At 36.7% G+C, this 13122-nt stretch overlaps 1 protein-coding gene and 1 non-coding gene across 8 annotated transcripts in view; both read left to right on the top strand.

The window, feature by feature from the left end:
* LOC115209264 (regulator of G-protein signaling 7) overlaps nt 1–13122 on the top strand; it is a 496388-nt gene that overhangs the window by 205656 nt on the left and 277610 nt on the right. The window lies entirely within an intron of this gene.
* On the top strand, nt 4454–4563 carry LOC115210032. The gene has a single exon (XR_003881393.1). It is a non-coding gene; the product is annotated as a U6 spliceosomal RNA (small nuclear RNA).

A 13122-nucleotide genomic window follows, 5' to 3' on the forward strand; every position in this document is an offset into this window, starting at 1 on the left:
ACTAGACTTGTAAATGATGGAACTAAGATGGCAGTATTTAACTTCTGCAGATAGATCGGTGTCCTTTGGGGAAATATCTTTGATGAGAGAAATGATCTTGTTTCTACCTGTGTCATTTTAACAAACTGTGAGGATCCACTGACTTGCTCAATGAAACATTTTACTTGGTTATCTTATAATTTGATGATAATGAGAGAGCATTCAGAGTTACAGTTAGCTCTGTGGTAGCTTCATGTGTTATAAAATTTGGGCAAAGTTTGGAAAAAACAAATCCATTTTTTGTCACTGATGTAATCTTGGATGCACCCATGAAAGTCTGTGCCTGTACTTCAGTAATCATTTACTTGACTTAATTTTCTTTCTAGTATCAGATATTGTTCTCACTGGAGACATTGCAAGCTTTATTGTTTTGGCAATGTTGAATTTTTCTCTCACATGAAACCTTTGTTAAACATCAATTTTGGTATCTAGTGTAACCCCCTTAAGGTTCCTTTCCCCAATACTACTTTCAGTTCCACTTGGCTTCTTTTCATGCATCATGAATTCTAAGTAAATTCAATTGCAGTGGCAATCAACAAATATATATTTAAAAAACAACACCTGGAAAGAACCATTTTGTAAGATAAAAACATGGTTGTTTTACTGCAGTGGATGTAAATATGGAAATGAGATGAAAGGCGAAGAAGTGAGAAAGGAAGCAGAATGAATATTTTTAGTTGAAAGGTTGCTAGGTTCATAGGCATTTTGCCTCTTGCATCCCTAACTTAAACCATAAAAAACCCACACTTTACCCATGCATACACATGCACACACACATACACACACACATTCTGCTGTGTTGATCTACAACTTATTTTGCTATGGATTTTGTGATCATATTTTTACAATTATCGAGGTTGTTAGTTGGTATAGGTCCTTCAAAAGTTAGTGCATTAGCAATGGCTGTTGTATTGGTTTTGGTGTTGATGATAGGAGTGGTGATGAAAATGAATTTATACATACATACATACAGACAGACAGGCACACACACACACACACAGATGGGTTGATAAAAATATAAGTAGTGGTTATAGGTTTTTCAAATTGTTCAAATTCATTTGAGTTTCCATAAGGCCAAAATTGCTGGCTATATCCCGACGTTTGTAGTCATACTCTACAGTTTTGTTAGTGTGAAATCTTGTAACCTGAGATAGCAATCACACAGATTAGGGACCTGTAAATACATATTACAGAATATATGTATATGAGTATATATGTATATACTGTCGTCACCACCAGTTGTGATGATGGTGGTAGTTTTCACAACTGCTTCCTAGGTAACAACAGTAAGTCACCCATATAATTCTAACTAGGAAAGGGCAAAGTAAATGTCATTATCTCTAGTCTTTAGTAGTGTCAAGAGCTTTAAGCAACTAAGAAACAAACGTCTCACTGAATAAGATATCAGTCAATTTGCTATTTAATCCTTACCTCAAAAGTATGACATTTAGTCTTGCAAGCTATTGAGTGGTTTGTTGGTCTCACACAATGGTTACTGCTTGGAGTGGGCAATGGTGCTAATCTTCACTACATATGCCATGTGAGGTTAAACTCCAGATCAACCGTGATCAAGCAGATCTATGGCCAAAGGACTTCCAGTCATGGCCAGCCCATTTTTTTAGGTATTGTGTATCTAGGATTATATTATTCAGTGTATCCTTTTATTTTTTTAAGATAGTTGGATGTGATTTAAAGGAGACTTACAATTTTTACTTCTAGCAGGTTGAGTGAATTCATATAGCAGTGGTTTCCAATGTTTCTCTGACTTCATTACACTTTTTTCCTATCTGTAAGGGACGCAAAACACTAGGTTTACTACAGATCCATAGGAAAATTTTTAGACCTAATTGCAGTGTCTTATTCTCTCAGCACTGTTCCACTGGAATACAGACTTTGATATTTTTTAGTTAATTGTATTGTTTAAATTTTAACCTTGTGACACATCAAACTATAATTAAAGAAACTTTGGTTGAACAACATTGACTTTGAAAATTAAGTGTCTCCATTAGGGAGTCACTCCAATGTGAGTAACAAAATATGAATTGCTCATCTCTTTCTGTCAGTTGTCTACCATCTGATAAACTCAACCAGCCATACCAACATAGGGGACACTGAAAAGTTCCTGTCTTTGGGTAAAAAAAAATACAGGAGGATCAGCTATGATTTTATTCAACATATTCCCCTCTTAGATTTACACACTTATTGCCATGGTCCTTCAGATTTTCTAAGCCCTGTAAAAGAACTTGGAAGGTTGGGCCTCCAGCCAGGCCTTTCATGATACCCTTAAAGCAGGAACTTTGCAACATCCCCTTCCTTGTACTATATTAAGATAACTTCCCCATATAACCGATGAATAAAACTTGAAGTAAAACAGCCAAAACTAAAAAGGAAACTATTATAATGCTTCTTTATTTGCAGTTGAGTAATACAACTACCCCTTTCTCTCCTGTCTCCTTACATCTTCAGTCTATCAATAGAACACAAAATTCAGTCCTATTCTTCTTTTGTTTCCTTTTTTCTTCTGATCTGCCTTTTGATCATTCTTTTTTCCTTCTCTCTTGTGCATTCTCCCTCTCCCTCCCACTCTTTCTCCTTCCCTCTCTCTCTTTCTCCTTCCCTCTCTCTCTTCCCTCCCCTTCTCTCAATTTGATCTGTTGTTTTATTAACTATCTATCTCTCTGCATGTGCATATATGTGTATATATATGTGTGTGCGAAACTACAGATGTATGTAAGTGTGTATGTATGCATATATGTAATTTGTATGTGTGTGTGTGTGTGTATGTATATCTATATTTATCTATCTATTTAGCTATCTATCTATATTTCTATCTACCTATCTATACACACACACACACACACACATGCATGTATGGATGTATATGTGTGAGGTGAGTATATATATGGTGTCATTCAGCTGGCACCTATACCAGTGGTATGTAAAATCATCCATTACACTCTTGGAGTGGTTGTCATTAGGAAGAGCATCCAGCCATAGAAACCATGCCAAATCAGACTGGAGTCTGGTTCAGCCCCTCAGCTTACCAGCCCTGGTCAAACCATCCAGCCCATGATGATGATGATGATGTATATATGTTTATATACATATACATATGTGCATGGATATATATATATATATATATATATATATATATATATATTTAAAAAAAGGAGATGTCGAACACGAGTGGTGATATATAAAAAAGGAAATGAAGAAAATGCTGACAAATAATTGAAGTAATTTAAGTAATTTAATTAGGTGAAAGTTCTTTTTACCGGTTGCGCATTTGTTATGCTTATCAAAATATAAAAGAGAGCTATTTAAAATATCCACATGACGTCTACTGACCAGCCTGAACAATAAGAATTTTCAAAAACACTAAACATTCACGTGACCTCTTTATTATGGCCAATAAGAAATTTTAGGCGGGACACTAGCCAAACTTTAACTTCTCTGGAGCCTTTTTTCTTACCCCAACACCAACTTCCATTCAAACATTCACGTGACCCCTTCATAATGACCAATCAAAATTTTAGGCGCGAAACCAAGCAAATCCAAAACAACTCTGGAGCCTCTTTTTTTCACATATAAGAGACAGACTCTAATCTCTCTTTTATATTTTGATAAGCATAACAAATGCGCAACCGGTAAAAAGAACTTTCACCTAATTAAATTACTTAAATTACTTCAATTATTTGTCAGCATTTTCTTCATTTCCTTTTTTTTATATATATATATATATATATATATATATATGTATGTATGTATATCAAATGGATGTCTTATAAAACTATTCTGCACATAAAATAACAGCCATACCTACAATCCAACATACCTCCAGCATCAGCTGCCCCAAGGATATCACTATGGTTTCGACACCTGGGCAGTACCATTCAATCTGACAGTGTCAACAGCACTAAAATAAGTGTTGTTTGGGAACAAACATACCTTTGATATCACCGCATTCATTCAATTTTAACCAATTAAACTACAACAAAGAAACCACATTTACCCTATGTACAAAAACAGTATCGGAAAATTAATAATTCTGTAAGTAAGCCTAGGGTGTATGTGCATAAGCACATTTCTATGTATATGTGTATATATGCATATAAGAGGGATGACCACTAAGTGGACATCCAATATGTTAGAAGATCACCTACTATTTAACCACAATCTAACTACAATCATAGGTGATCTTCTTCTAGCATATTGGATGTCCACTTAGTGGTCATCCCTTCTTATACGCATGTAATACAATTTTTCTGAATTTTCAAATTTTTCTATATGCTAAGCTACTGGTTTTAAATTGATGTTAATTAAATTAATATTCAATTTATCACCCTAATTATTTATATATATGTGTATATATGTATGTGTTAGTGTATGTATGTGTACTTATGTAAGCATCAATGTATGTAAGAATTCAGCAGTACATATACTAAAATGGGAATGATACAGAAAAGATTAGCATGGCCCCTGTGCAAGGATAACATGTAAATTCATGAAGGGTTCCATATTTCCCCCTACCATTGTTTGACAACCGATACTGGTGTGTTTATGTCCCTGTAACTTAGCGGTTTGGCAAAACAGATGATAGAGTAAGTACAAAGCTTACAAAGAATAGGTCCAGGGGTTGATTTGTCTGACTAAAGGTGGTGCTACAGCATGGTCGCAGTCAAATGACTGAAACAAATAAAAGAATAAAAGAATGCATACAAGTCTGAATTCATATATGAATGTATGTAATTCAATATTTGTGTCTATCACAAGGAACTTCATGTTTGCAATCTGTTGGGTAGAATAATACATACATGCATACAAACATACACACGTACATACATACATACATACATACATACATACATACATACATACATAAATACATACATACATACATACATACATACATGCACACATCCACACACACATGCACCCCCCCCACACACAAACATATCTATGGATGTATGCATGTATATACATGTGTGCATATATGCATGTATACACACATGTATATTCATCATCATCATCGTTTAGCATCCTCTTTCCATACTGGCATGGGTTGGACAGTTTGACAGGAGATGGCCTGGCAGAAGACCAGGCACCATACTTCTGTGTGTGTTTTGGTATAGTTTTTATGGCTGGATGCCCTTCCTAGCACTAATCAACCTGTAGAGTGAGCTGAGTGCTTTTTATGTGGCACCAGCACAGGTGAGGTCAGTTTTGGCATGGTTTTACAGCTGAATGCCTTTCCAAATGCCAACCACTTTATAGTGTGAACTGGATGTTTTTTACATGGCACCTGCACTGGCAGGGTCACCAAGTAACTTATAAGACAAGGAATCTTTGAGAGGAGAGGGGACATTGGCAGTGGTGCTCTTGTGTCTGATGATTAGTGTGACAGAAAGACAGGAACAAATGTCTTGCTGTGGAGGAGATACATGGTTACCAAGCCAGAGAGAGAGAGAGAGAGTTAACAAGAAAGAGGGTTCACACACACACATATACATACACATACAGTTATATATAAATATATATATTCATATATATATTTTAGTGAGCTTTTAGCCCACTAATTTAATATAATGTCCGGTCAACCTTCGATAGCTGTGGGAATTAATCCAGTGAGAAACAACAACAATTCGTATGAGTTTTCAAAGACTTCATGTACATAGTGTATTTATTCCAATCCGGGATGAGAGCATTTATACACAGCTTGCATATTAACATTTAACAGAACAGAATGGAAGTTTAATAAGAAAAGGTTTTCATCTTGCTGCCTTCCATGACTGGTATAGTGGATTCAACTAAATTCAAATCAACGCAGGGTAGTCCAGTAGCAGGAACAGAGATGGAGATGATGCAGTTAGCAGCAGGCCACGTGGGATAGAAAAACAGGCTGTTACTTGGCTGTGTGCATCTTTTTATCCCTATCTAATGAGCGCCACCTAGTTGTTAATGATGTGACAGGGGAGATAACTCTAGATGATCCTCATTAAGACATGGATTCAAATAAGGTTGCCTACAAAATATTTGTGTACATACTAGCATGCAGGCTTGTTTCTAATTTAGAGTTACCATGCAAAAGAAAGATACAAATATGCACTTAAACTCATGCATTCTTTCACACATAAATATACCCATACATACTTGAATATGTACGCAAACATTTGTGCATGCACACAAACCTATATATACTGGTGTGTAGTATGCACGTGTATTCCCTCCACCATGGTGACTCTAGGTTTCTAGACAGTGTCAATAATCTATGTTTGTAAACTATTTGTGAATTATGGTATAATAACTTTGTCAAACAAATGCTATTACTACAGTGAACAATAAATACTAGAAATAATATAAACTCATATAAAAGACTTTAGAAGATTTATTCTCTCACAGGGTTCCTTTTCTCTTTCACCACTCTACACCTAAATCTTTTTATTTCTCTATCATATATATATATACGTATATATATATATATATATATATATATATATATATATATATATATATATATATATTGGTAAAAACGGTAAGATAACAAAAGAAAGAAAGAGACCTCAATATTATGTAAATAGAGGAAAAATTTATCTGTAAATTAATATGTTACCATTATACAATAGTCAAGATAAAACTCTGAGTTTCAGATAACCGAAGAGATGGTGTTGTGGATTTCCACTTCGGCATCTGAAACTCAGAGTTTTATCTTGACTATTGTATAATGGTAACATATCAATTTACAGATATATATATAACACACATATATATATCATCATCATCATCATCATCATCATCATCGGAGAACGGACGTTAAACGATGATGATGATGATGATGATGATGATGATATATATATGTGTGTGTGTGTGTGTGTGTGTGTGTTAGATAAAGATAGCTATGGCCTGTCTATGGGGTTATCCTGAGTTTCACATCCACCAAGCGCTTAGCTTTATGGTGTGTCTTCAAACCCTATATGTGTGTGTGTGTACACATGCACATTCACACACACACACATATACACTTAGGGTGTTGTACTCATGATCACAGGATTGTGGTTTTGATCTTCCAGCTGGGCAGTGCACTATGTTCTCGAGTAAGACACTTCATCCCTTATTGGTCTGTAATCATTTTGGTATTGGATGTGTGCCAGTTTCAATTTAGACCTGAACCAATAGGGTTTGGTTTAGAACCTGAAACTATAGGGTTTGAGGATTCACACGGTTTTGCTAATTCAAAACATGACAAGATAATAAAGAGGGCCCCAAAACTTAAAAGGGCCTTGAAAACTTAATAAATGCCTTGAAAGATTCAGAGGGACTTAGTTAAATTTAATGGCTTCTTAAACCAAAAAGGGCCTAATTAAATCAAAAGTAGGCTCAATAATTTTTAAATAACTCTACTGGGTTAAAAAGTTTGAACTTCATCTCCCACTCTCTTTTTGAACTCTCACGAACTTACTTGCCCAATCCTCTGTACCATTTCACTTGTATTCACCTCCTTGCACCTTGAGGCTATTATGCCCCAACACCTCTTCACCACCATTCTCTCACACCCTAATGAACCTATCAATCTATTCTTCCGGATTCTGTGTTTGTATTCTCTCTTATGCTCCCTTTCTTGCACCTCATACATTCTTACACCTTGTCACCACCATCTTTCTCTTCTGTCCAGCTACTCTTACCTACCCTTATATAATGCAAAGTAACCACATATCTCTTCTATAGCAAGACACACGTGCCTATCCCTCTATCATAATTTAGCCACTCAACAAACAGATGGCATAAAGTCACCTCCCTCCTCACTACAGCCCAACTTTTTTTTCTCTGTCTTGCTAATTACTTGACACAGAGCACGCAGTACACTCTGAAAAGGTGTTGTATACTGCTTTGCCTATGTGCTTCTCTATTCTGCCTTGATTATCACCTAGTGTATACCTATTTCTTTACTACCCACAAGGGGCTAAACACAGAGAGGACAAACAAGGACAGACACACGGATTAAGTCGATTACATCGACCCCAGTGCTTAACTGGTACTTAATTTATCAACCCCGAAAGGATGAAAGGTAAAGTCGACCTTGGCGGAATTTGAACTCAGAACGTAACAGCAGACGAAATACGGCTACGCATTTCGCCTGGCGTGCTAACGATTCTGCCAGCTCGCCACTTAGTGTATACCATTGCTTCTCCTGCCATTTCTTTGCATTTTCCCATCATCTTTTCGGCTGACTGTACCATTCATCCATAACAGAAATGAAAGTTCTCAATTTGCACATATTGAATATCATGCCTCCAACGCCTATATCAGGCTACCCTTCTTTCCTCTATTTTCCTGAATAATGAAGCTTGACCAGAATATGAGTTTACTCTGGCAACCCTTACCTAACCTTCTTGATCCTTCTGTTATACTCTCTTGAACATGTTACCTTAGAGATATGTTCTAGCTCCTCATCATCATCTTATCTCTCATCTAAACTTCCCTATACTTTCCTATATACGGTCCTGACCAAAAGTTTTGAACATTTAAAAAAAAATTAAAATTATTATGCCCAAGTACAATCCAATTCAAATATATACAGCGTAGAAATATACTTACCTAATAACTGATCCAGTGGTTCGATATCTAGAAGAAAAAATTTCCAATATTTTGTAAATCAAATATAACTTCGGGCATTTAATATAAAAACTCTAGTTTCCAGACCTGTGTTCCAAATTTTGGCCACAATGTTTAATGTGGAATAGCACTGTAACTTCTTCTTCTCAAGTTATCCCAATGTCCTTATCACTCTTTGACTCTCATTCACTAATCTCCTACCACTAGTTTTCTTTTTCCCTCCTTTTACATTACCACCATCTTATTCCACCCTTATGTACCACTTTACGTAACCAAGTATAACATGGGTGCATCTGCAGCTCCACTTACCCAGCTCTCCTCAATGTTCTGTCTTTCTATTGTTGTTCCTCACTAACCTCTCTGACACTATGTTTTCAGTTTCTTTCCTATTACTCCTTTCTCTCAAATTGTCTTTGTTAGTCTCTCCTCTACCACTTAGTCTCTACTGTAATCCTGTGTAACTCCAATATGAAATGACTTGGATCTGACAAACCATCAACTTGTGCTGGCCTGGTAAACTGACTGATCCACTCTCATCACTAGGTTCTCCTACCGATAGATAAATTGATGGATGGATGGATGGACAGACGGACTAGTCTGAGTAGATAAAAATAAAGTCATTTAAAAACAAGCTTAAGAATAACGGAGCCTTAATGAATGAGAATAGAGTCATATATAGGGTAAAGATCAAGTTAATGATGCTGTCAAGTTTCATGTTTTGGTTTGTTCAGCCTATGAAACAAGTTTTGCTTGTTAGTAATTTTATTTAAGATGGAAAGCCTCATCTAAAAGACAAGTGTGTATATGATGAGATTTACATCTGTTGAAAACATTACAATGAAAGGAATTTTGATTTCATTCAAGATTGCGAAATAAATTAAAGGTAAAAGGTCAACAAATCAAGTATAAATGTCAGCAGATGGGTTGGTGAAAAAAAAAAAAAGGTTAGAGAAGAAAGAAAGAAAAGAAATAGACATATAAAGAATAAGAATGTTAATTGGATATAGGTCAGTATTCAGTCTAGGAAAAAATGGATACTTTGGCATAATTCTGGGAGCTCATAGATGGTCTGAGATAAGAATGCTTTTATATTAAATAAATAATGTTAACGTATCAATACAATCTATGTGAAAAATTTTTTAAACTTTTTAAATAAGTGGTGCTCAAGCATGACCACAGCTGCATGGCTGAAACATATAAAGGAATAAATATGTGTATAAGAATACTCTTTACTTGTTTCAGTCATTTGACTGTGGCCATGCTGGAGCACCGCCTTTAGTCAAGCAAATCGACCCCAAGACCTATTCTTTGTAAGCCTAGTACTTATTCTATCAGTCTCTTTTGCCAAACTGCTAAGTTACGGGGACATAAACACACCACCATCGGTTGTCAAGCGATGTTTGGGGGGACAAACATAGACACACAAACATTTACACACACACATGCATACATACATTCATATATATACATATATATATATATATATATATATAATATATATATATATATATATATATATATATAATATATACGACAGGCTTCTTTCAGTTTCCGTCTACCAAATCCACTCACAAGGCTTTGGTCGGCCCGAGGCTATAGTAGAAGAGACTTGCCCAAGGTGCCACACAGTGGATCTGAACCCAGAACCATGTGGTTGGTAAGCAAACTACTTACCACACAGCTACTCTCTAAAATAATTTTAAAATTTATGCCAGTAGAAGAAAAAAAAAAATTACTATAAATTCATATTCATAGGTTTTCCATAAAAATCATGTGAGTGCATGACTTATTGTTCAACGGTATTGCACTCATGATCTGTGGTTTCAGTTCATGGACTAGGTGATATCTGTGTTCTTGAGCAAAACACTTCATTACATGTTGCTCCAGTTCACTTGTTGGCACAGATGAGCAACGTTGAGATGGGCTGCTATCTCATCCAGGGGATGTGGGAGGGCTCATTTTTATGTCGAGGCTCCTGCACTCATTCTCTCCATAACAACAAGCCTTTCTCCAACAACTCATCTTCCTGACACCATACTCTCTCTCCATTCATGTTTGTCACTCACAGAATTCCACCCTCCATCTCCCCTTCACCTTTTGCACTTTTGCAAACTTATCTGCCAATGATCTCTCCCTGACAAGTCTTTCTCTTCGACAACTCATCTTCTAAACCTTCTTGTGTTCATTCACTGCATTCCATTACCCACAACTTTCCACTTCTTTCTCACTCTTGCAGGCTTATCTGCCCACTTACCCCATTCAATCCTGTGTACCACTTCAATTATATAAACACCCCACTATAGTTTGGGGGGTATGCTCTGAGACATGATCTTCACCATCTTTCTCCTCTCTCAAATGGAGTAGCCATGTAGCTCCTCTTCAGCAAGACATCTGCTTCTGTCCCTAGAAACCATGCCAATGCAGACAGTGCAGCTTGGTGCGGTTGTCTGGCTCACCAATTCCTGTCAAACTGCCCAATCCATGCCAGTACAGAAAGTAGACATCGCACACACACACACACACACATGTGCACGCGCATATATGTATGTACTTGGGTGAGTAGAAAAATGAAAGAAAGAACCACTCACCACATCTAGTTGGAGTTACATATATTATTATTTAAAACAGTTTGCGTTGGCCCCATGGGACTTAAAGTTTTCTAGGTTTCTAATAGAAGCCTGGCTCATTTCACTCACTTAACTGAATGGGGATGATGCAGGAAGTCCATTGGTCAATGCAGGTCAAAAATGTTGTTAGAAGTGAGATCAACATTTCTGTGACACCATATGCATTAAAATGGAGAATGTCTTAGATCATGTGGCTGAACATGAAACTGGTAGCACTTTTGTGTGTGACTAGTCCTTGTAGGGACCTGCGGGTGAGGGTGTGTGTGAGTAAGCCAGATATATGCGTGTGTAGATATGGGTGTCTGATGCCTATGCATGTGTATCTGTTGTGTGTGTGTGTGTGGAGAGATGTATATGGGTTGTGCATGTGTGTAAGTTGGCATGTAGGCAAGGGCCACAGGGCTGATCAACTGATTCCATTCTATTAAGAGAAGGTTGGCCTGTAGATTGCACAGTTTGACATAGTGAACTTCTACCCTTCTATATCAAAACCTATTGTCGTAAAAGCCCTAATAAATTAAGGGTATACGTTTCTGTTCAAAGAGCAGACAATTGAGTTGATCAAGCAATTGAATCCTCACCATCGAAACCCATTTGTATACACACACACATACACACACCACACACCAGGGCACACACACACACATGCCCCATACACTTACATAATCTTTTTTGTCCTCTTGTTATGTCAAATGTTTTTTCTTTCTTGGATTAAAATGATAGTATATTAAAACTAATTACTCTGCCAGTCATTTCTGACTTCCTTCTCACTCCTTCTCCTACCAAATAACCAACCAATCAAACCTCCCTTACTAACCCTTCATCTTCCTATGCTCAATCCCTGATCTCCTATAGTTTGTAGTAAGAGTTGATATTATAGCAGCAGTTGTTAATGTGGTGAGCTGGCAGAATCTTTAGCATGCCAGGTAAAATCTTTGCAGCATTTTGTCCATCCTTACATTCTGAGTTCAACTTCTGCTAAGGTTGACGTTGTTGTTCATCCTTTCAGGGTTCATAAAATAGATACTAATTGAACACTGGGGTTGATGGAATCAATTTATTCCCTCCTCTGAAATTGCTGACCTTGTACCAAAATTTGAAACCATTATAGTAGCAGTTGTTGCCATTGTAGTTATTTAAGTTGTACCTGTTGTTGTACAGGAACATGGCTTAGTGGTTAGGGTATTCTGCTTACGATCATAAGGTCATGAGTTCAATTCCCCATGGTGCGTTGTGACCCTGAGCAAGACACATTATTTCACTTTGCTCCAGTCCACTCAGCTGGCAAAAATGAGTAGTACCTGTATTTCAAAGGGCCAGTCTTGTCACACTCTGTGTCACGCTGAATCTCCCTGAGAACTACATTAAGGGTACACGTGCCTGTGGAGTGCACAGCCACTTGCATGTTAATTTCATGAGCAAGCTGTTTCATTGATCGTATCTGCTGGGACCCTCGTCATCATAACTGACAGAGTTCTCCTTTTACCTGTCATCATAGATACTGTAGTAAGCACATTACAGTTGATACTGTTGTTGCTATAATTGTAATTATTTAACCTCAGATCAGTGTTTATCAAACGGATCTGTGATCAAAGACATTCTAGCCATAACTACCTGATATTTATCCTATGAGTAAGGAACTCAGGACCTCATTATCCAAAGTTTCCTTTCCTAGGACAGTGAGGTGAGATTTAAGGGAAATTTGACTGTTATTTTCAGCTGATTGAGGGATTTTTGTACTCTTTACTTGTTTTGTTTTTTTTTTGTTTTTTATTTGGTATAATTTTAGTAGTAGTAGTAGTAGTTGCATATTTTTGTTGATCTAATTCTCGTTGTTGCTGCTGTT

The sequence above is a fragment of the Octopus sinensis genome, linkage group LG3 (assembly GCF_006345805.1).
Source record: "Octopus sinensis linkage group LG3, ASM634580v1, whole genome shotgun sequence".
NCBI lineage: Eukaryota > Metazoa > Mollusca > Cephalopoda > Octopoda > Octopodidae > Octopus > Octopus sinensis.